This window comes from Euphorbia lathyris, chromosome 2 (assembly GCF_963576675.1).
Source record: "Euphorbia lathyris chromosome 2, ddEupLath1.1, whole genome shotgun sequence".
In the NCBI taxonomy this organism is placed as follows: Eukaryota; Viridiplantae; Streptophyta; class Magnoliopsida; order Malpighiales; family Euphorbiaceae; genus Euphorbia; species Euphorbia lathyris.
Genome location: NC_088911.1, coordinates 111,560,908 through 111,583,851, shown reverse-complemented (window position 1 = coordinate 111,583,851; position 22,944 = coordinate 111,560,908).

Genomic DNA, 22,944 nt, shown 5'->3' with positions numbered 1-22,944 from the left:
TTGTGACCGGTCAACGCAAGTCAATGTTGCCATGTCAGCAATTTGACCACTTTAAAAGTAAAAAATTGACACTCTATTATGAAATTACTAAAATATCATCATCCCCTTCCTTGGAACACCTCTCTCTCACTCTTTTCCCTTCTCTCTCTAAATCATCTCTCCCTCAAACTCATCTCTCTCATATTTCTCTGTTAGATGTCTAACAGCTCTCTCTCTCACACACACACACACTCTTTTTCTTTCTCTCTCTAAATCCTCTCTCCCTTTAACTGAAAGTAAGTAATTGAAAGATCATAACATAATCTGTCCTTGAAGACGTCATTCTTAGAACTACGGTTTTGTATATGTAGAAGGTAATACATAGCAAAATCTACAGATTTTGCAAATGGAGAAGATGATGAACGAAAGAGAAGAAGAAAGCAAGAAGAAGAAACTGAAGAGTCCAAAAGAAAGGAATCATAATGAATTCTGGCAAGTACAATAAATTAAAGAAGACTTTAAGTCTTTACGTAACCCTTTTGTAATCCAAGGGTATTTCTGACCTTTTCCCTAAAGAGTATTCTAGAAGCAGTCCATGTTAATAGAATACACCACACCTCATGTGTGCCTAGCCCGAATCAATCACAGCCATCCATCACAAGGCCTATTGATCAACGGCTAGGATTGGAACACTTGTCTTTGTCCTTGTAGTCCTTTTTACTTGTTGAGCACACATAGCAATAGATTAAATATGTAATTAGTACCTATGTATTCCTTTAATGAGAAATCAAAGTTATTGAGATTTTACCTCATTCAATATTCATATTGAATATTCATATGGTATCAGAGCAACTCTGAACTTCTGCTTCAAGTAAGCTTTAATGGCTGCCCCCATCATCACTTCTAGTAGCCCTTATCATTTGCCCCCTAATGAGACTCCTGCCCTCTCCCTTGTCTCGCAAGCTCTCATTGGCCCTAACTACCACCAATGGTCACGAGCCGTCAAGGTAGCTCTCATGTCAAAGAACAAGTTTGCCTTCGTCGATGGAACCATCAAAGCACCTGCTTTAGACGACACCATGTACAACCAGTGGGAGAGATGCAACAACATGGTTATATCTTGGATACACCATGCCATCTCTCCCTCCATAGCTCGTAGCATCATGTGGCTGGATAAAGCGGACCAGATCTGGGCAGACTTGAAGGAACGCTTCGCTCAAGCGGATTCATTGCGAATCTTGGAACTCTGACGTGAGATCCACAGCCTGAAACAAGGAAACGGCAATGTTACTGACTACTACACAAATCCGAAAATACTCTATGATGAGCTGCTCAACTTGCGGCCTATGCCTCAATGTACCTGTCGTGCCATTTGCAGCTGCGGTGCGTCCAAAATCTTGCGTGACCAACAAGATGCGGACCAGGTGATCACCTTCCTGCAAGGATTGAACGAGTCATACTCCGCTGTCTGTTCTCAAATCCTCCTCATGGAGCCACTACCTTCGCTCAACAAAGTCTATGCTTTGTCCATTCAGCACGAACGACAGATAGGCCTTGCGCCTGTCAAACATGAAGAAGGAAGTGAGAGTAATCCATTCGCAGGATTCACAAACGCACAAGGCAGACAAAACAATAATCGCAACAATGCAAAGTATGGGAATCGCAAAAATAACAACAAAAATTCATCACTGTGTACTTTCTGCGGCAATACAGGTCACACTGAAGATATTTGTTTCAAAAAACATGGATACCCCCCAAGTTATGGCAACCGAAGCAAAGGAAGTAATTCCAGAATCATACAGCCTAAAGCAAACTCAACAACCAACCAAAACAGAGAGCATGGTGACTCGGGCGAAGAAGATAACAGACAAACCAGTTTAGAGTCCTTCTCCTTGACCAAGGACCAGTATCAGACATTGATGGCATTATTACCACAGAACAGCTCGGGCAAGTCCACAGCCACCAACAGCAGTGTCAATACCTTTGCCAAGGCAGAGCACTCTGGTATGACTCTCAACACTTTACCTAGTAAGCTTACACGACCTTACTGGATAATAGACACCGGAGCCATAGACCACATAGTATGCAATGTTAAGTTCTATATGACATACTCCAAGATAGACAACTGTTGGGTGAACCTACCTAATGGAGACAGAGTTAAGGCTGAATACGTGGGCACCATAATTTTGAGTCCTGAGCTTATTTTACATCACGCATTGTGCATCCCTAATTTCGACTACAACTTGATATCCACTAGTAAATTACTTGCTACCAGTCGAATGTGTATGCTTATAACTGGGTCCACATGTGTGATACAGGATATTCAAAAATGGAAGAGGATTGGCTGGGCTAAGGAGCATGAGGGCCTTTATTACTTAGAACATCCTATCCCTAGTATAGTTGATGAACATTTTGTTTTTTCTGTTAAAGCCAATGTATGGCATTTGCGTTTTGGGCACCCCTCTTATGAGCGTTTAAAGGGCCTACATCTATCCTGTAATGATTTCCATTCAATCAAAAATGCACCTTGTGACATTTGTCAACAAGCTAAACAGAAAAAGGCACCTTTTCCACTAAGTAATAGCATGGCTCACGACATTTTTGATCTCATTCATGTTGACATTTGGGGACCGGTTAGGGAATCCTACTCAAATAAACACTATTTCCTAACTATCCTTGACGACTATAGCAGGTATACTTGGATTTCATTAATGGATACCAAGGCTAACACAAGCATCACATTACAGAACTTCTGCAGCTACGTCAACAGACAATTCAACAAGCAAGTTAAGATTATATGATCAGACAACGGCCCTGAATTTCTTATGAGACAATTCTATGCAACCAATGGGATCATACACCAGACCTCATGCCCGGAGACACCACAGCAGAATGGTAGAGTTGAACGCAAGCACTTAGATATCATGAACACCACTCGTGCTATCATGTTTCAAAGCTCAATGCCTAGACTCTACTGGCCTGAAGCAGTCAGCCATGCCGTGTACTTAATCAACAGGCTTCCCTCAACACCAGTATAAAAACAAACGCCCTATGAGCGCTTATACGGTGAAACCAGCATCCTAGACAACCTCAAGGTATTCGGGTGCTTAGCTTATGCCACCACCCTTGACAGACATAAAACAAAGTTCACAGACAGGGCTGTGAAATGCGTTTTCTTAGGGTATTCACATGGCATCAAAGGATACAAACTTCTGAACTTAACTACTAACGTGGTTTTCTTTTCCAGGAATGTTACTTTCTTTGAACAGCATTTTCCCTTTTCAGACAATGATAACACGGCAGGGACATCATTCTGCAGCGAAGATAATCTAGACATTTTGCATTCATCACTTATTGACGACGATGAAGACCCTCAACTCAACACACAGACAAATGCAACACAAGATAGCATACCAGACATACAACATGACATGCAAAATGTGGATGCAACACATGCTGGCACTGATAGTGATAATGATGACCCAATACCCACAACAACATCAACACCAGGCAGACCCATCAGAACCAAAAGGATTCCCACTTACCTCCAAGACTACCATTTATCCTTAGACGCAGGATCCACCTTGCCCTGCCTCACCAACTCGCCTCACGCCCTGTCTAAACACCTTTCCTACTCTAATTTCTCACCCACAAAACAAGCCTTCCTCATCAACGTAGCCTGTCACAGAGAACCTGCATCATATAAAGAAGCCCAGTCAGACCCCAACTGGACACAAGCTATGAATACCGAGCTATTAGCCCTCGAAGCAAACCACACATGGGACTTAGTTCCCTTACCTACAGGCAAACGACCTATTGGGTGCCGATGGGTGTACAAGCTCAAGCATAAGGCTGACGGTAGCATTGCTCGCTTCAAAGCTCGCCTCGTTGCAAAGGGATATGCACAGCAAGAAGGGGTCGACTTCACCGCCACCTTTGCACCTGTTGCAAAGTTCACCACTATCAGAATCTTGTTAACCTTAGCTATTGCAAAGAATTGGCATATCCATCAACTCGACATCAATAATGCTTACCTGCACGGTGAACTTCATGAAGACGTCTACATGTCTCTGCCTCTAGGGCTCCCCAAGTCCACCCCTCCGCTTGTTTGCAAGCTCCGCAAATCCCTCTATGGACTTCGACAGGCTGGCCGTCAATGGAACGCCAAGCTCACCAGTACAGTTCAACAAATGGGTTTTCTCCCATCTACGGCATACCCTTCCCTCTTTGTTCTCATCCGCGACTCTCACACCACCGTTCTGCTCATCTATGTGGATGATGTCATCCTTACCGGAGACGATTTTTTGACCATCTCCCTTGCTAAACAGCACCTCGACAGCTCCTTTAGTATCAAAGATCTTGGTGCTCTGCATTTTTTCTTGGGTTTTGAGTTCTCCAGAACCAAAGAAGGCCTGCACATGTCACAAAGAAAGTACGTCTTAGAACTACTTCAAGACACACACTTTCTAGACTGCAAACCTGCTTCTTCCCCAGCCTTACCTCACCAAAACTCCACCCTGCCCCCGACCCCTATCCACAATATCACTCTCTACAGGCAGATAATCGGAAAACTACTCTACCTCACCCATACCCGCCCTGATATTTCCTACATAGTCAATCATCTCTCCCAATCCCTTACCCAACCCACTACGGATGACATGCATAAAGTTCACAGGGTCTTGCGTTACCTTAAAGGGACAATCGGCTTGGATCTTTTCTTCCCTGCATGCACAGATCTCACTATCCAGGCTTTCTCAGACTCCGACTGGGCTACTTGCCCCATCACCCGCAAGTCCATTACCGGCTACCTCGTCTTCCTTGGCTCCGCCGTCGTGTCCTGGCGTTCTAAGAAACAAAGCACCGTCTCCCGTTCTTCCTCCGAGGCTGAATACCGAGCTATGGCCTCCGCATCCTGTGAACTCCACTGGATCACCAATCTCCTCCGAGATCTGAAACTCACTCTGATGGCTTCTTCTCTCCTCTTCTGTGACAACACCTCCGCCATGCACATTGCTCAGAACCCCGTCTTCCATGAACGGACCAAACACATCGACATTGACTGTCATGTGATCCGCGAACGCGTCCAATCCGGCCTCATCCGTTTGATGCCTATTTCCTCGGCTCTGCAACTCGCCGATCTGTTTACGAAACCTCAACACTCTCCTCATCTACGCTTCCTCATTTCCAAACTTGGCTTGCGAAATCCTTACAGAGCAAGTCCAGCTTTTGCAAGCCCAGTTTGAGGGAGGCTAATACAGAGCAAAACCTACAGATTTTGCAAATGGAGAAGATGATGAACGAAAGAGAAGAAGAAAGCAAGAAGAAGAAACTAAAGAGTCCAAAAGAAAGGAATCATAATGAATTCTGGCAAGTACAATAAATTAAAGAAGACTTTAAGTCTTTACGTAACCCTTTTGTAATCCAAGGGTATTTCTGACCTTTTCCCTAAAGAGTATTCTAGAAGCAGTCCATGTTAATAGAATACACCACACCTCATGTGTGCCTAGCCCGAATCAATCACAGCCATCCATCACAAGGCCTATTGATCAACGGCTAGGATTGGAACACTTGTCTTTGTCCTTGTAGTCCTTTTTACTTGTTGAGCACATCTAGCAATAGATTAAATATGTAATTAGTACCTATGTATTTCTTTAATGAGAAATCAAGATTTTACCTCATTCAATATTCATATTGAATATTCATAGAAGGTTCCATTGTAATGAAGTCTCTGGTCTTACCTAATTATGTGCAGGTCCTGGATACTTGGTGTTGGGAAGTGTGGATTGTTATCTCAAAATTAGATAGCAATGGTAAAGGTAATGAGCTGTTTAATTTTGCTTTATTTGTGGTGCCTTAACTTGCATTAATTATGATGGTAATATCTCACAGTTTTGCATTTATATTGCATTCTAAATTATACTTTCCCTATGCGTAATTAAGGGTGGGCAAAAAACCGGACAAAACCGGTAGTCGAAGCGAAAACCGGCAAACCGAACTAGAAAAGGCGGTTAATTGAACTGTTGGTTTTCATTTAGGGTTGGAAAAATAGTCTGGTTCGGTTATTGGTTCGGTTTCGGTTTGGAGTGTATAGAAACCGCAGTTAACGGTTAACCGAACCGTTTAATATATATTTTTAAAAATATATTTATTTATTTACTTTGTAAATAAGTATAAAATACATACATAAAATACTAATACTAAATACTAAAATACTAATGCTAAATACACTTAAAGTATTAAAGTTATCATTCTATACCTATTCTAATTTTTATTTTTGTTTTCTGTTGTGTTGTCGAACCAAAACTGACCTAAAATCTAAAAATTAGAAAAACCCTCTTTTGTTCTCTTCGAGCACCGTCGCACGCACTTGCTTCATCCTTTCTCTGTAGCAGCACCGCCGAACGCAGCAGCTTCCGATTTTACACCACCGAACGCAGCAGCTCCCGATCTCGCACCGCCGAGCGCAACAGCTTCCGATCTCGCATCGCATCGTAGCACATGGCTATGTATCAAAGAAAATCATGGTGTGGGGTGTTGTTGTTCTTTATATGTGTAATAATATTACCGTTGGTTTGAACTATTTTTGCTGCTATTCTTTATATAACTTCCCCCGATTACCTTTGGGTTAGAATATTTAAGTTTTTGTCCTTTTGTGTTTGAATTTTTGTCCTTTTGTGTTTGAGTTTTTGTCCTTCTTGAATTTTTGATTTTGGGCTTTTTTCTTCTGGTAATGTTTTGGTTGATCTATCATTAACTTACATTTGCCTTATAGATATTTATTGCAATTGTTTAGATTTATTTCTTTAATGGTTGATTAATGTAATGTTTGCTAATGTTGTTGATTAATGATATTTAAGTTATCACAATCAATATCACAGTACATGCTAATAGATTGCTATGTATTTTTTTCTCCTATTTTCAGATGTCTAGTACGGGAAACAATGATAAAATTAAAACTAACGATGTTACCCCAAGTACTCCGTTAATTGTGGAAAGTCTTGAGAAAACTACATCCAAGGCTACAACTCAGGAACACACTGCATCAAAGGCTTTGTTGTAATAATGTAGTAACAAGTATTTTGATATTTTGAGATTTCTAATGTTTTAAATGTAAACTTGATGAATTGTTTTTTAGTTCGGTACTTATGTTTGAATTCTAAATTTTTATATGAATTCATTTCGATTGGATATTTGAAATTATGTGTATTTTATTATTGTTTAACAATTTAGATTTGGGTAAATTATGGTTAACCGTTGATTTTTGGTTAACCAGTGAGAAGTGGTTAAAAACCGTTAACCGAAAAACTTAACCGAAATTAATGGTTAACTAGTCTTATGGTTAACCGATCAGTATGGACCTGTTTCGGTTTGAATGGTTAAAACACCATTGATAACGGTTCGGATAATTTTTAGATCTAATGGACTGGTTAACCGAACCGTGCCCACCCCTATACGTAATTATGTGATGAGAATATCTAAGAAGGGGACGTGCGAGTAATTTCTATATTTTTATGTCTAAGGTTACATTTTATAACTTGGAAACTTCGGTTACTGCATACTTCATGTGGATAGAATTGAAGTTATGAACTTGGGATAGTACACGGTCAACATCAGCTCTTTGTTTATTTGTAACATGGATGCTAACACACAGAGGGCGAGCTTTGGCGCAACGGTAAACGTTGTTGTCGTGTGATCAAGAGGTCACGGGTTCGAGTCTTAGAAGCGGCCTCTTGCCAAATAAATTGGCAGGGGAAGGCTTGCCCCCAGTACACCCTTGTGGTGGGACCCCTCCCGGGACCCCTCCCAGGACCCTCGCTCAGCGGGGACGCATAATGCGACCGGGCCGCCCTTTTTTTTTTATGCTAACACAGAATTCAAGCAAGTTATATGTTTCATATTTTCATAGCCCTTTTTTTTATGCTAACACAGAATTCAAGCAAGTTATATGTTTCATATTTTCATACTTTAGAGAGATGAGTTAGAGGAAGAGAGGATTCAAAGAGTGTGACAAATTTTAGGTTGTACACCAAAGTGTGAAACTAGATAAAAATTATACACCACATATGTAATTTACTCCTCTATTCCCTTATATAAGGAATTCTAGCAAATTAGTTTTTTCCCTAAATATAAATCATTCTAGTTTTCCAATAATTTTTAGTGTAGTTTTTTTGTCAAGTATTAAATCTTTTGTCTTGGTCAATGTGTTTTTGAACATTCCAATGCTTATTCACCACCATAACATGAGAGAGAAATTTTGTAGTTAACCAATGTAATTTCATTAATTTGACTATATATTAATTGTATTTCTTAATTTGTGTGAAATGCTTTAGAATGACTTGAAAGGTGTTTGTTTACCTACTTTTTACTTTTTGTTTGTCTTTTTACTTTAAAGGACATAGTTTGAGGTGTTTGGTTAGACACATCATGTTTGACTTTTACAGTTAAAAAGTAGCTTTTTACAAAAGTAGGAAATTCCTACTTTTTGAAAAAGCAGCATTTTTCAAAGACAAACATCAAACAGGAGCAGGAACCAACAAACGGGAACAACAAACAGCAAGTAGCCAAACGGATCCTTATATAAAGGAATGGAGTGAGCATGATTTTTTTTTTTTGAAATCATGGATAATAAATAACATTTATAGCTCATTCATTGTAAAGACTTTCAAATGTAGAAATTAATGTCAATATTTGAAAACGAATGAAAAGATGTTATAAAATCTATTTGAAATCTTTAATCATACATAACATTTATTTTTCGAACATGCAAATGAAATATCGAATTTAATGTAAGGGTTTGAAAAATCTAATTTAGATAGGATTAAGGTGTAAAAATACTTCTAACTTTTTGGGTCAGGATCAATTTTACCTCTAACGTCTAAAATGGTGCAATTTTATCCATAATGTTTGTAGCCAAGAGCAATTTTACCCCAACGTTGATAAATTTGATCAATTTCAGACACTGTTATAAAATACAGTCATTTTTTTCTTTATTTTGCACCAATTGCATACCAATTTGTTCTAAAAAATGATATAATGTTTTTTGTAATTTAATAATAAAATTGGAGATTAATATTTATAAATTCGGTGATTTTTTTTGTCTAATTCGTACAAAAGACAGTATATATTTAATATTTTTTCTTATTTTTTTCTAATCCCAACATATGTTTGTAATTTGTTACTGATAAAATAATGCATGTGTGAAGTGTAGATGACAAGATTCATTACCGAGAAGACAGTTTGATGAATTATTTCTCAAATTGACCAAATTTATCAACATTAGGGGTAAAATTGCTATTGGCTTCCAACATTAGGGATAAACAATTGCACCATTTTAGACGTTAGGAGTAAAATTGCTCCTGACCCAAAACGCTAGGGGTATTTTTGCACCTTAACCCATTTGGATAGAGATAATAAATAGCATTTATTGTTTTGAATATTAAATGCATAAAAAATCTTGAAAACATGATACTTAATATAAATGTTAAACATTGATTTAAATCTGTAGGATATTTTTTTCCAGAAGTGGAAATTAATGTTTAAGATTTCAAGAATTTAGTTGTGATTGAGGTAATGTATGAAAAGATGTTATAAAATCTTGAAAAATAAATAGAATTTATAGATAAGCCCATTCGTTGTAAGAATTTTCAAATATAAAAATTAATATCAAGATTTGGCCATGGTATAAATTCTTTTAAAATCACTAATCATAAATATCATTTATTTTTCAAAAATGCAAAATCAAATATACAATTTGATTTAAGGATTTGAAAAGTCCAATCACTACAAAAAAAAAAAGAGCTTTTACCGATGCAAATAAGTTGCTATAGCGACGGTTTTTTCTGTCGCTAGAGTTTTTAGCGACGGTTTTCAAAACCGTTCCAGAACCGTCATTACAACAGACGTTGCTACTCTAACGACGATTTTTGTAAGGCGTCGGGGCAAGTTCCTATTGCAACGGCTAACTACCGATGTTTTTGCAACGGATTTTAAACAGTTTCACGACGGATTTGACACAGTTTTGCGATGGATTTAAGACAGTTTTGCGACGGATTTGAGAAAGTTTTGTGATGGATTTCACAACATTTTTCGACGGTTTTTGAATAAAAGTGCTGCTATATTTAAACCACCTCTAGGGTATATAAATAATTTTTTATTTTATATATAATATTTGAATACATATTAAAAATAAATAATTCCAAAAGCTTCTTTAATAATCTAATAAAATCAACTAAATTTGTAATGCAAAGATTAAGAATATTCTTTTGATATATGACCAAATGAAGTCAAAATTTGTTTATTACAAATCTAAAACTTATAAAATGTCTTTGTGCCAATATACTAAGTTTATACAAAAAAAAATAAGGCACATGACTTGAAAAAAGTCTTGCAAAACATGAAGAGAAGTTGGTGGAGAGGAATCATTTAACACTTGGAAATTTACTCCCTCTGTTGTTGTTGGAGTGGCCTGCAAAACATGAAATTTACAATTTAAGAAAATTCATATAATAACCGAATAACACATCAACCAACAACGTTGTTAACTGATTACAAAAACTTCCACCCTAATTAGTCTATCAAGCTTAACACACTCATAAGAAAACTACACCACTCTTATCAAAAGGCTAAGAATAAATATACATCTAAAATTGAAACCGAAAAATGGAAGACTTATCAAAAACGTGAATGCGCTTAGAAAGTCTTACATGAGAAATGCTTCCATGGATTCAACTTTTTTTCTTAGTAACTGCATTCTGGGAGATGAACTCCTAAATGCCTGTGTCAATAGAGAAAATAAAACCTCAAAATGTATATATGGGTCCGCCTTCATACAAACATCAACTGAACATGGTGAATTTTAACTATTATTCACAATAACTTTAACTAAAAACTCATGCTGTTAAGTAGAATAATAATCAAAACAAAAATGCAAATCAAGTAGAAATCATTGATCATATGCTTCCATGTTATCATCATTATACTAATTCTGACCCACAAACCAGACACCTAAAAATTAATTATTCTACCAAATATACATACTTTTATCCATATCAGACTAACAAAATAACTATTTTTTCTTAAATTCAGCACCAAATACACATAATATCAAAACAAAAATGCAAATGAAGTAGAATGATATTAAGTAGAAATCCTACTTTTCCATTGTCATGTGGATGGACTTTCTTGGATGTAAGAGGATCAATCTCTTTCAGATAATGATAATTCTTGAAATCATTTCTTCCAAACTCAAGCATGTGATCATTTTGATCATCTTCTGCAACATAAAGTGTATAAATAACATTGCATGAATGTAAATGATTTCAAAGAAATTAAGTTCATTACTTGATACATACCAAGATGTTCATTCATAGGGCTCTCATCCAAACTTTTTGTTGTATCATCTAGAAGGAAAGGACTTATAAAAGCCTGAGGAGTTAAAAGTTGAACAAGAATGAAAAACATTATAAACGGGGACTAGGAAACTAAGAACTATCCCTCGTACTAGTCTTGTTTATGATGCATGTATTTTTATTTTAAGAAATCAGCTTCTTTCAATTCCAAAACCCACAAGTTGAATCTGTCATTTTCATTTTCACTCAAATTCCCAATCTGCCCAATTTTTTTTTTCGTGTTTCACCTGTTTATACCTTGAAATATGTAGTGAATGGTGTTTTTCAAGGCTTAAAACTAAGGAAAGTTTTGTAATTTTTTTATTTTTGCAGCTACTGAAACAAGATACCTAAATGCTAGCAATAGAGAGTTATACCCTCCCAATGAAGCACAATTAACTTTTGATAATCCTAATCCAGCACCAACGGTTAAAAAACCTCCATGTTAGTTACTAAAGTTCACCTTTCAAGAACTAAAATCAGCAACTGGTAAACTTTAGGCCTGATAGCATTCTTGGAGACCAGCAATATCTACTATATATTCGCATAATCTCTACTGCTAATAATAGGATAATCGCTTAACCAATTAGGCTTTTTCAAATGTAATAAAGAATGAATTACTTAGTTTGAAGAATACCTTGAGGTTGTTGGGTTTAGATTTTTTGAGGTTTGAAGAATGGGTAGTTGCATCCAACTAATCACAAAAAGAACCACTATTATGAAATTTGTTCCAAGAACACACTATTTAGTTTCTTAGAGAATAATACCTGAGCATTAATCCCTTGTTCATTGGCATTAATCTAACCATGTATATCAGTAGCTTGAACTCTTCTAGCTCTCACATGAATATACTCCTTTTGAGGTTCTTTTGATGCCTTTGAATTTTCATTTGATTCTTCTATGTTTCTCCTTTTAGTTGTTGATCCATCTTTCTCTACTGAAACCTGAATTACAATCCCAATTTCCCATTTTCACTCCCTTGGAACAAAAATTTCATATATACAAAGATATAAACTCAAGATTTTGTTCAACGTTTATACCTTAGTTTTAGTAACAGAGGCTAAGTATGTCTTTTTAGATTTACCTCTAGGAGTTCCAATTTCTGCATTCAAACTTTAATAAAAAGAAATAAATCATACTCAAATGAAATAAATTCTACATTTATAACAACAAAAGGATAGAAAGTTTTGAGATAAATTATACCTTTATGGTTGTCCTGGAAATTTCTGAGCTATGAATCTAGCCATGGCAATCACATTTTGAGATAAATCTTTATATTTATTTTCCATCATTTGAACCTGCTCTTTAAGTGATTGAACCTCACTATTTTCTTGTCTGGAAGTAGAACATTTCAATCTCTTAGCAATATTATAAGATGTGCCTCCGAAATAGTTACTTGGAGTTGGTCCCAATCCTAACCCTCTTACCCAACCAGTATGATGTTCTCCGGAGATTTCTTTAAATATTTGTTCATTGATATCTTTCATATTAGCATTGGAAGCATCACTTCTTTCATTTTGGAGAGCAAATGCTTTTTCCTACACATTGAAAAGATGAATTTTTTTAAGGGTTAATACACATATTTGCCCCTGTGTTTTCGCGGAAAAACAGATTTACCCTTAAATCAAATAAACCCACAAAACTATCCCTGAATTTTCCATAAACCTGCAATTATACCCTAATCTGACGGAGCTGCTAAACGGCGATGACATCAAACCTTCTTGTCTCCAAAAAAAATGGATGACGACAATCAAAATTCATTTAGTTTCTTATTGTTGTCTATTGCTATTGCTTTTGGGATTAATTAGGAGGTTTAGACGTCATTTTATTAGGTTGATTGAGCTTTTATGAAAATGAATTTTGACCAATCTGTTCTTCTAACTTGCTTTTAATCGAAATTGAATGTGCATATTTTTTTCTGTTTGTGATTGGTTGTTCTTTTCTGAAGTTTTTCTGGAGATAAGAAGGTTTGATGTCATCGCCGTTTAGCAGCTCCGTCAGATTAGGGTATAATTGCAGGTTTATGAAAAATTCAGTGGGTTTATTTGATTTAAGGGCAAATCTGTTTTTTCGAGAAAACACAAGGGCAAATATGTGTATTAACCCATTTTTTAAATATATTTATAGTGGTTCATGTATTATTATAAGCAAACTAAAATAATTGAAATTACCATAAACTTTTCAGCGGCTTCATCTACATAAGTCCCATCCTTTCTTTTATGTGTGGCATCATAAAATGAAAGTCTATCCGGAGAATGACCCATTTCTATCTCCTACAAAATCAAATTTTATGACATCAACTTATCTTTGTTTTACTTCATTTATAATAAATATGAACCAAAGAAAATATCAAGCAAACCAAAAAATTGTTACCATCTCCTTTCGAAGTCTTCCGTAATTCTTCCTTCCACATGTATGAGCATTTTTTTCTTCTTAGCATTGACAGCGTTGATTTGGCTCATTTTCTAGACAAGAAATATGTATTAAACAAAAATGAAAGCAAATAGCAAATAACAAAAAGTATATATATATATATATATAAATAATAGCAGGTCACCTGATTTCTCTCACTAAACTATGATTTAACTAGTGTAAACCATTGGCTCAAGATAACATTTTTTAGTGCATTTGCCTCTATCTCTTCCCTTCTTTTCGTTTGATCATAGTACTGTGCTTTTAGGTCACATTTATAGTTCCTCCACTTCTTGTTAATGGACTGCAGAACTCATTTATTTATTTCGAGAGGAAACATAAATCGCTCCAACTCAATGAATAAAAAAATCAGAAAAATAATTCATTTGTTTGCTCAAAAAATATATATTTATGAAGCAATCTTAAAATTACCTGAACAACAGCTAACATTCTTCTATGAAATGGCTCAAACTCTTTATCATTCAATTTAGGAATATTCAGAGGTGCAAGTGTTCCATTTGTTGCAATGGTCCCTAAAAATGATGCTAATACGACCCCCTCTCTAGCACAAAGGACCCCCCACTTATCCACCTCAACAACAACCCTTTCATTATCATTTAAGTTCCACACAGATGCCATGGTAGTTCTTCCCCGCTTTTTATGTTGTTTTCCATTTGGATCTATAAAACCATACAAACATTAAACTATATTTTTCATAAGTTTCAACAAGCTAAAGACTATATTTCGAAAGTACCAATATTTTCAGCGTAGATTTCCTCATTTGCTTGTGCTTGAGCATGCATGAAAGGACCAATATTTCCTTCTTGTGGCTCTATTTGACTAATTCTTAAACCGCTTAAATTTTTTGACATGCTAGACATCTTTTATGCTAAACAGAATCATTAGTATATAGATTGTTGGAAGATATAAATAAAATGATGAAATAATAAATATGTCTCAAATATATATGAAGAAATAACAAATAATATGTCTCAAACAAATAATAAACTTCTAAATAATCATTGATTTTCTTTAAGTACATTAGTTCACATCATTCATCTCTTCCTCACTCCCGATATCAAACACATCTCTTGGAGTAACCCTCCTAACTACATGCCAATTAGGGTATTTGGCATCTGATACATAATATACTTGCTCAACTTGTGAGGAAAACACATACGGGTCATCTTTTAAGTTTTGACCAGTATGAATTAAACGAGAGAAATTAACAAGAGTAAAACCAAATTCATCTAGTTTCATACCTACATTATGATGAACATCAAACCAATCACATTTGAATAAAACTAATTTGAAACTACCATAATAATTCAATTCAATAATTTCGTTTATTCTACCATAATAAAAGACGCCTCCTACTTCCAATATATTGACCACACCACTATTTTGAGTTACTCTTTGTTCTTCACGGGATGATGTATGGAATCTAATTCCTTTTTTGATGAAACCAGAGAATCTTTTAGCAACTCTATTTGGACCCCTACCAAGTGCCTTAACATCTTCTGACATGGTTCCATTGTCATTTATGCTCAAAACCTATATTTTAGCAACTTCAATATAATTAGCTCCAAACAATTTATGAAGCAACTAACCGAAAGGAATTTATACATAACTTACCCTATTTTGAAACCATTCATGAAATTTTTCATTAAGTATCTCCTCTATCTGTCTATCATCAAGTTGAGAATGTCGTCGACGTTTTCTTTTTTCCAAATCAATAAATTCACTATATAATAAACAACCATGTTATTGCTTATTTCTAATCATATTATTTATATTTTAAAAAGACATAAAAAGTGATTGCCTTACTTGCGAAATGGTGTAATCTCATCACAATGATGTAACACATAACGATGCGCTTGAATTAAAGACAATTCATCTAAGATGACATCTTCTTCTTTTCCAATGGTCTGACCCTCGCTTGAAAATAGATACCTAACTTTTTCACTCAATGGTGGATCGGGATTCTGTAAGGGGCGATTAAATCTAGTCTCCACTCCCTCTAAGTATCTTAAACAAAATGTCAAACACTCTTCCGCTATATACCATTCAGCAATAGACCCTTCTGGATGTGCCTTATTTCGAACAGCAGATTTTATATCAACAAAACCCCTTCACACAAAAAAAAATGATGTATGTAAAAAAGGAAGACCAAGACTGAAGTATGTAAATAAAAAAGAAAATGCATAACATACCTCTCTAATGGAAACATCCATCTGTATTGGATTAGACCACCTAATTTCACCTCTTCAATTAAGTAAACCATCAAATGAGGCATTATAGTGAAAAATGATGGCAGAAATATTTTTTCCATATTGCATAATGTTACCACAATACCCTCTTTAATTTTATCAAGCTTTTTGACATCAATCACCTTCAAGCAAATCGCTTTGAAAAATGTTGCAATACTATTACAATAGTCATCACTTGTTTAGATGGACTAGATGCATGCAAAGCTACTGGAAGGAGATCTTGTAAAAGAACATGACAATCATGACTTTTTAACCCACTTATTTTTCGCTCTTTTAGATTAACACACCTTGAAATATTTGATACATAACCATCAGGCAACTTCACATCCTTAAGAACTTGACAAAAAGTGTCTTTCTCATTTGAGGTCATAGTAAAGCAAACGGGAGGCAATATGCTTCTCCCATTCTCATTTACTTGAGGTTGAAGATCCTGTCTAATATTCATTTCCACCAAGTCAAGTCGAGCTTTCAAATGGTCTTTAGACTTGTGTTCAAGATTCAGTAATGTTCCAACAAAATTATGCAACTTCAAAGAATTGAGAGCTTTAAAGACCTCAAATCCATTCAACATTGTAATGACCCTAACTTAAATTATATTTATGTATTATTTGGCACTCAATTAAAATACATATTGCATATATATAAATATAAATATATATATTATTTGAGTTAAAGGTTATTTTAAAAAAAAAGATAGTTTGAACAGTATCTTTATTCTTTTAAAATTCAAATTTATATTCTACCTCTACCACTCCTAAAACCTACCCATATATATAGTTTATAAGAAAAAGAAAAGAGAAAACCCGCCGCCCCTGTCTTTCCTATATTTCTACTGTATCAATTTCATCCGCTTTCCTTCTTGAAGATCCTATTTCATCCAAGCACTTGTGATTGGACTCCATCCTTTTCAATATACAAGAAATTCTGATATTCCTTCGGTTGATTGAGAGACGAGCTTTTCGGTCCTTGCTCCTGTTTAAGTTCCAGGTGAGTGGTAATTATAGTACACGACTCTATTGATTTGAAATACCGAACTGAAAAACTGTTTATCAAAAATTTGCGTTTGACTGTATATTTTCGTTCCAAAAAAAACGTATAGCTTAAACCTTATGTTTACTAAATATCCTTAGTATTAGAGCGTATATTCTGGGAACAGGCCTTTATAGTTGATTTGTTTTATTATCAGTTTCAAAGAAGTTATTTAAATTTGATTTGATATGATCTGTACCTTCCGATATGCGATTCATCGCAGTTATTACTTTTATTTTAGAAATTTGATAATTTGTTCAATCAGTTATGATTTTCTGATTTATATATATATATATATATATATATATATATATATATATATATATATACTATATGTTTTCAAACTGGTACAAGTGCTCAGTATATCTGTATCTGTTATCTGGCCTCTCACCGATCTTCATAACATTAGGACTTTGCATTTGTCTTCGAGTCTTGATGTCAGTTGTCAGTTTAGTCGTCAGTTGTGTCAACATTAGAATCATGTATAAGATCGGTGAAGGCGATTATCTGTATCTGTTATTGGTAGCGCTTACCATTTATCTGGCCCTGGTGGTGTGCAGTATCACCACTCTGTTACACTGTACCATGTGTTTTAAAAGCTTTTGCCTTATTTTCTGATTATTCTAATTTTGATGTTTTGAAAGGTTTTAGTATTATGTTTGACAAGTGATTGTCAGCATTTTGAATTGATTATCTTATATTGACTGATCTTGAAACACTATATTTTGAATTATATTTGTCATGATTTAAAAGTATCAGCCTGTCTGCCTATTCATTTTCTGCTGTGTGCTATAGCTACTGCTCACTGAGGTTTTCGCTCGTATAGACGAAAATCTCATACCACGTTGAATACTTCTTTTTCAGATTAAGGTCCCTGTTCGTGAGGTAACCCTTGGATTGTTGTTGAAGGAGACTGCTTAAGGATTTAGCTTTATTTAATCTGTTAGAGAATTTTGATTATTGAGGTTTAGACACTTTTGATTCTGTTGAAGTTTATTGATGTAATTGAGACGAGTTTGATATTTTGTTAGTAAATTTTGGAATTTCTATTAGTCAGAATTAAGGCTAGCATAGATTAAAGTTAATTTAATTTATGCGCCGGTCATGGCCTGGGTTGGGTTGTGACAAAGGTGGTATCAGAGCCCAGGTTCAGGTTCTTATAGACTTACTGTATAGGATTCACATGTTCTGTTCGTATCCCTTATCTTGCATATCTATCCGGGTCTTCCTATTTACTCATTTTCAGTACCTCATTGCTAAAGTGTCTAATTCTGCTGCATGGATAGGTAATCATGCCTCCTAAAGGAAGAAAAAGAGGCAAGAATACGGTTAATGTTAGTACTAGGAGTAGGGTGACCATTGAGAATTCATCCCAACTTGATGGGGGAGCTTCACACCCTATTGGAGGACCAGCTCCAGCATCTGAACCAATATTGCAACCAGCTGGAGGGTCATCTCAGCCCACTCGTACAGCTTCAGCCTCTCAGCCTGCTCAAATATCTAACACTGATTTGGCTGCTGGATTGCAAGGGGTCTTTCAAGCAGTTGAAAGGCTAACAAATGTGGTAGGTGAAAACAGACAACCAAGAACTACAGGATCTGCTATACCTAATGATAGAGCTCAATTACAGGATCTCAGTGACTTCTTGAGGTTACAACCTCCAAAGTTTTCAGGTGAGGATTCTGTAACAGATCCTATGGATTTTCTAGATGCTATGGACAGATGTTATGAGGTCTTGGGATGCACCAGTGCTAGGATGGTATTGTTAGCAGGGAATCAGTTACAAGGAGTGGCACGTAGTTGGTATCTTTCTAAGAGAGGGAACAGACTTGATAACACTTTCCTTTGGCCACAGTTCCGTGATTCTTTCTTAGAGAGGTTCCTTCCTCCTAGTGTTAAGGAGGCTAAAGCTTTAGAGTTTGAAGTGCTGAAGCAGGGTGGTATGACTGTGAGTGAATATGAAATGAAATTCACTCGACTTGCTCGTTTTGGTGAGCATCTTATCCCAACTGAGGAGAGGAAGGCTAGGAGGTTTGAAAGGGGACTTCAGGACAGACTGTTAGACCGAATTGCTCCTTTACGATTGGCTAGCTTTGAGGAGGTGGTGGATCGATCTAGACAGATGGAGATGTTTGATGATCAGCGTAGGGCTCGTGAACAGAACAAACGTGCTCGATATGACAACCAGAGTGGTCAGCATAGTAGGGGAAGTAACTATTCAGTATCTCATGGGTCCCATTCCTTAACTGGCCAAGGAGGGCAATACTCCAAGAATAATCAGAGACATGGTCAGAGAGCTCAGTCTACTGGTACTCAGAATAGTCAAAGTTCCTCTAGATCATCATTCCCTACTTGTCAGCTTTGCGGTAAATTCCATGGCAACTCTCCATGTCATCGAGCAACTGGGGCTTGTTTTGGTTATGGTCAGGTGGGACATAGAAGAAAGGATTGCCCAAGCAGTAACACAACACTAGCTGTGAGTCAGGATACAGTTTCTGCTCCTTTTATCGGTACTCAGCCATCTTCTCAGTATGGTGGTAGAGGCCAGAGTTCAGGAGGTCGAGGTCAGGGTGGTCGAGGTCCCAATTCAGCTCCTAATCATGCAACAACAGGTCGAGGTCAGTCTAGAGCCTTTGCTCTGACACAGCAGGATGCTCAGGCATCTAATGCAGTGGTGACAGGTACCATTTCTATATGTTCATTTGATGCTAGAGTTTTGATTGATCCTGGTGCTACACATTCCTTTGTTTCTCCTTGTTTTTCTATGAAATTTGGCATACCACCCACTATGTTAGATTGTCCTTTATCTGTGGCAACACCTATAGGAGATGTCCTTGACATAAATCTAACTTTTAAGAATTGCTTAGTAAAAGTAGGGGAAAGGGAACTCTTAGCTGATCTTGTATTACTTGAAATGTTAGATTTTGATGTGCTTTTGGGAATGGATTGGTTAGCCTCATATCATGCCTCTTTAAACTGTTATAGCAAGTTAGTAACTTTCAAAATTCCTGGGGAGATAGAATTTCAATTTCAAGGAGATCGTAGCATGGCTCCTCATAGTCTTATTTCTGCAAGAAGATTGTTGTATAAGAACTGTGAAGGGTTTGTTGAGCGATTTCCGCAAGTGCACGGTTTCGCTTGTAGTAATAAAAATATCGATCCCACAGAGACCGCTTTTTAACGAAAACTTATATTAATTTAGTTTAAATACGACTTAAGGTTTATTAAATAGATAAACGTTATTTGAAATTGGATTTGGTTTAGAAATAGAATTAGATTAGAGTATTTAGATGTTAGAAATTATTTATGATTTAAAAGTTAATTTGCAAGACAGGAACGTTTAGAACTTTTAGAAAAACAAATAAATGTATTCGTTTGCATTGAGCAAAGAAAACAACTTTAAACTTTGTATTAATTATAATGATGAAATAAATGACGGAACCTCTAATTAATTGGCTTTGAACGTGGCAAAACCCTTTCGGGATAGTTGCCCTTAATCAAATTAAAACTCTTTCGAGATGATAATTTGCCTAAGTGTTCAACAAAGTTTCCTTGTAATGATTTTGAATTTAACTACGTTTTAATGAAAACACCAGCAATCACTTTAGTGGATTGGTTACCATAAGTGCTGCATAACGATTTATCGAATAGAACGGACTTTATTAGATGAAATATAAATTGATACAAGTTTACAGAGTGAAATCGCATGGACCCTTCGAGGGCGTGCAAGTGAACGGATGATCAGTCCCTTCCTTGGGTTTCCTTAGAGGTTGTCAGGCTCAGGGGCGGATCCTTTTACTAATTCTTCTCGCTGAATCTTTGGAATAGGGATTCGGTCGGCCACTACTAAAATGCAAAACTAAACTGGAACAATGTCTAAACGCTACTAAACTTGTTATTATTGAGTAAACAATGTGTGTACATCATATTGCTTTGAACAGAAATAAAATCTAAACTCTGACTCTTTTTTGAGTCAGAGTTTCTACATAAACTCTGCACTAATCTCTCTCTATCAATATTACATAACATAACATAACATGCTACATAACATAACATTTCATAACATCCTTTTTTCTCCATATCAACTCTTTATTTATAGATGTTGAAGGGTTGTGACTGAAGTGATGTGTCCTTTGTGAAGAGTCGTGTCCGTTGTGATAGGACGTCTTTATCCACTTGAGCGAACGCGTTTCTTGGATTTTAACATGTGTTCATTGAACTTGGCAGAATTTCTGCACTTACCGAGAATGGGAATCCTCGGCCGTGAATGGGGGAGCATTAAGTTGAGCTTTGGACGAAGGGAGGAAGTAGTTGAACCACGCGTGTCGCGGCCGCGGGTGGTGGATTCGCTGTCGCGGCATGCTGTGTTTTTCACTTCTTTGCTCTCGTTCGTGTCCTTGACTTGGCGCTTTTGATTTACATCGTCTTTGACTCCTTTTGTAGGGTTTTTCTTCTGTTTTAGATCCTTTTTCGTTCCTATTTGGATTTTACCAAATATTTAGGTACCTTGCAAGAAAGAAAGATATTTGAGAGTAAAAGTAATCTAAACAGATATAAATAACACAAATTCGTAATAAAAATGATGTAAATATTAATGATATTTTAGGTATATTTTGGGCTTAACAGGGTTTCTAGCTTATGTTAAGGATACTCAAGCAAAGGGTGTCGAGTTGGAGAATGTTGATGTGGTGAATGAGTTTGCTGATGTTTTTCCTGAAGATTTGGCAGGTTTGCCACCTGAAAGAGTAATCGATTTCTGTGTTGACTTGGCACCCGAAACAAGACCCATATCTATGCCTCCTTACCGAATGGCTCCTGCTGAACTAAAGGAGTTGAAGGAACAACTGCAAGACTTACTTGACAAAGGGTTCATCCGCCCTAGTGTCTCTCCTTGGGGTGCTCCTGTGTTGTTTGTGAAGAAGAAGGATGGATCAATGAGATTGTGCATTGATTATCGACAATTGAACAAGGTCACAATACGTAACAAATACCCCCTTCCTCGAATTGATGATCTATTTGATCAGGTCCAGGGTGCAAAGTACTTTTCTAAGATCGATCTGAGGTCCGGTTATCATCAGTTGAGGGTTAAAAATGTTGACATACCTAAGACAGCTTTCAGGACTAGGTATGGTCATTATGAATTTCTAGTGATGCCTTTTGGTCTCACTAATGCTCCTGCAGCTTTTATGGATCTAATGAATAGGGTGTTTAAGCCCTTCCTTGATCGTTTTGTGATAGTGTTCATAGATGACATTCTGGTGTATTCTAAAAGTAAAGAAGAACATGAGCAACATCTGAGGCTTGTTCTTCAGAACCTAAGAGAGAACCAGTTGTATGCCAAGTTCTCAAAATGTGAATTCTGGTTGGATAGTGTCGCATTCTTAGGGCACGTAGTATCCAAAGATGGGGTGAGTGTTGATCAGAAGAAGGTTGATGCTGTTCTTCATTGGCCAAGGCCTAGTTCAGCGTCGGAGATTCGAAGTTTTCTTGGGTTAGCGGGTTACTATCGACGTTTTGTGCAAGACTTTTCTCGAATAGCTTCTCCTTTAACCAAGTTAACCCAGAAGAATGTGAAGTTTCAGTGGTCAGAAGCGTGTGAGAAGAGTTTTGAAGAATTGAAAGTTCGCTTGACTTCAGCACCAGTGTTAGCCCTTCCATCTGGATCGGGGGGCTACACAGTATTTTGTGATGCTTCAAGGGTTGGTCTGGGTTGTGTATTAATGCAACATGGTCATGTGATTGCGTATGCCTCTCGCCAATTAAAGCAACACGAAAAGAATTATCCAACTCATGATTTGGAAATGGCAGCAGTGATCTTTGCCCTAAAGATATGGAGACATTACTTGTATGGGGAGACATGTGAGAT